Source organism: Erinaceus europaeus, chromosome 13 (assembly GCF_950295315.1).
Source record: "Erinaceus europaeus chromosome 13, mEriEur2.1, whole genome shotgun sequence".
NCBI classification, from domain to species: Eukaryota; Metazoa; Chordata; class Mammalia; order Eulipotyphla; family Erinaceidae; genus Erinaceus; species Erinaceus europaeus.
Window position 1 is genome coordinate 51,533,875 of NC_080174.1, and position 2,941 is coordinate 51,536,815.

The 2,941-nt window shown below is 40.9% G+C and overlaps 1 pseudogene; it reads right to left on the reverse strand.

The window, feature by feature from the left end:
• Positions 1–1,340: 1,340 nt before the first annotated feature.
• LOC103113701 (large ribosomal subunit protein uL16-like) lies at positions 1,341–1,883 on the reverse strand (annotated as a pseudogene).
• Between the last annotated feature and the right edge of the window lie 1,058 nt (positions 1,884–2,941).

Below are 2,941 nucleotides of genomic sequence, written 5' to 3' on the forward strand. Positions count from 1 at the left end.
TTGGGTTTGAGCATCGGCACCATATGGGAGCACCGTGAACAGCATCAGAGGAACCCCATGGTTGGTAGAGTAATGTCATACTATATCATACTTCTCCCCCCAACTCCCAGCCTCTCCATCACCACCTACTTCACCCTCTTCCTCCTTTCTCATTGATCTTGCTCTAAGAGAAGAATAAGAAAAATAGAGAGAAAGAGGGGAAAGAGGAGGGAGAAGAGGACAAACATTCTGATCATATTTTCTTATTTCCATAGGCATCCACAGATATTCTAGCTATTCTAACCAAGATAGGAGAGTGAATTGGAATGTCTTTAATCAATTACAATAAATCAAGATCTTTGATGGAGGAGAACCTATTTGAGGTTGAATATTTTCTATCCTGATATTAATCACATATATCTCACAGTTTTTCAAATCATAAACCTAGGAGGTATCATTCCACTATATACTTTTCCATTGACTCTGTATATCAGCCCATCAACAAGTTCTACTGATTCTTTTTCTAAAATTCTTTTTTTTTTTTTACCAGAGCACTGCTCAGCTCTGATTTATGGTGGAGCAGTAGATTGAAACTGAAACTTTAGAGTCTCAGGCATGAAAGTCTCTTTGCATAACCATTATGCTATCCACCCACAACCTCTAAAATGCCTCTTTAAAATGTTTTATATTTATTTTCCCTTTGTTGCCTTTGTTGTTCTTTTATTGTTGTAGTTATTATTGTTGTTATTGATGTTGTTGTTGTTAGATAGGACATAGAGAAATGGAGAGAAGAGAGGAAGATAGAGAGGGGGAGAGAAAGATAGACACCTGCAGACCTGCTTCACCACCTGTGAAGCGACCCCCCTACAGGTGGGGAGCCGGGTGCCCAAACTGGCATCCTTAACACCAGACCATGCGCTTTGTGCCACATGTGCTTAACCCACTGAGCTACTGCCCAACTCCCTAAAATGCCTCTTAAATCTGCCCACCCTTTCAGCTTCTTGACCATCTGCCCACCCTCTCTTGTTTAAACTACTTTTGTAAACCCCAGGGGCATGGATTCAATTTTATCTATCTGCATTTTCTCAAATGTTGTACATAGATCTGTGATGGGAATTCTTACTGAGTGAGTGAGTAAATGAATAAATGCAAGGACAAAGGCATTTTTTCATTTTTTTAAGCAGGATTTTTTTAAATTTCTATATTGGGGGATTACTGGTTTACAGTCAACAGTAAAATACAATAATTTGTATATGCATAACATTTCCCAGTTTTCTACATAATAATTCAACCTCAACTAGCTTCTCCTCCATCAAGGATCTTGATTTATTGTAATTGATTAAAGGACATCTCTGAGGCTCTCAAGAGTGCCCATTAAACTTTGTGAAACCCCTCTTCTTAGAGATATGGATTGTCTGGCATCCAAGGAACTTGAACTTGGTCCTGCACAGGGCCTCGATCACATGCTTCTTGTTCTTCAGCTTGATGTGGATGGACATGATGACCTGGACAATGTGGACCATGGCCATGGTGCCTTGGGGGCTTCCCAAAGGCACCCTGCATCCCTGTCTGGAGCCTGTCAGCCCCAGCACAGGATAGCATCTTGTTGATGTGGATGACATGGGAGGGTGGAGTTTCATTTGGATGTGAAATCCATCTTTGCCACAGCTTTTCACCATGTATTTGTTGGCACAAATACAGGCAGCTTGCAGAGTTTCAGCAGACAACTGCTCATATTTATCTGATAGCATGTGGCCACAGAGTGGGAACTCATCCACGTTTGCCTTCTTCTGCCCAAGGTCAAAGATCCGAGTCTTGGCATCAGGGACACCTCTGCAGAAGTGAAACTTTGAGTATGGCTTATCCTTATAACACTGGTAATACTGGGCAGGGCAACAGCCCATGGCATCACCTGGGTCTTCAGTGGTACACAGAAGGAGAAGAGCACAAAGGCATTTTCATGAGTAACTGATCTCAGCTTGTTTCTCACACCCACACAAACTTCTGTAAGCACCTGAACTAGTCACTTCTCTACTATGAGTCCTTTCCCCTATCTGTTAAACAGAAACAATACAGCCTCGGATAGGTATGTTATAAAATTTATTTTCGGGGGTCGGGCTGTAGCGCAGCGGGTTAAGCGCAGGTGGCGCAAAGCACAAGGACCGGCATAAGGATCCCGGTTCGAACCCCGGCTCCCCACCTGCAGGGGAGTCGCTTCACAGGCGGTGAAGCAGGTCTGCAGGTGTCTATCTTTCTCTCCCCCTCTCTGTCTTCCCCTCCTCTCTCCATTTCTCTCTGTCCTATCCAACAACGACAACAACAATAACTACAACAATAAAACAACAAGGGCAACAAAAGGAAATAAATAAATAAAATAAATATTAAAAAAAAACTTTAATTTATTTTCTAGTAAGGATACTGGAAAAGTTTGTTGTTGATTCTAGTTCAGGGGCTTAGGAATATCTAGGTCAACATTTCTGTTATTCTTCACCTTTTCGTTATCATTAATTCATGGTTACAAAATGTCATCTGTACTTTCATCAGCTCACATGTCGAGTAAAAAGGAGATTTGCCAAGGGCAAAGATAAAAAAATGGGGGGGGGGCAACTGAGTTGACCCCTTTTAAAGAATTCCACACTCTTCCAGTTTGACTAAAAACATAAGGCTTTGAACCAGACCTCAAGCATCTGCTTGGATGAGTGCATCAGTCAGGATTCTTGTTTGCCAGTATTGAAAATGTCTCTGGCTATATTGATTCCTAAACAAGTTTTGGGTAAACTGTTGGAGATCACAAAATCACTAGGAAATCAGGGTTTATGTTTGTAAAATAAGCAAGAGTTCCTTATATGTATTCTTTTAGTCTAAGTACCTAATGTTTCAAATTTGTAAACTCAATGAACTTGGACACTGAGCTTAAATTGTTGAAGCATTTCTAATAATAACTTTTTAAAAAATACTAAGT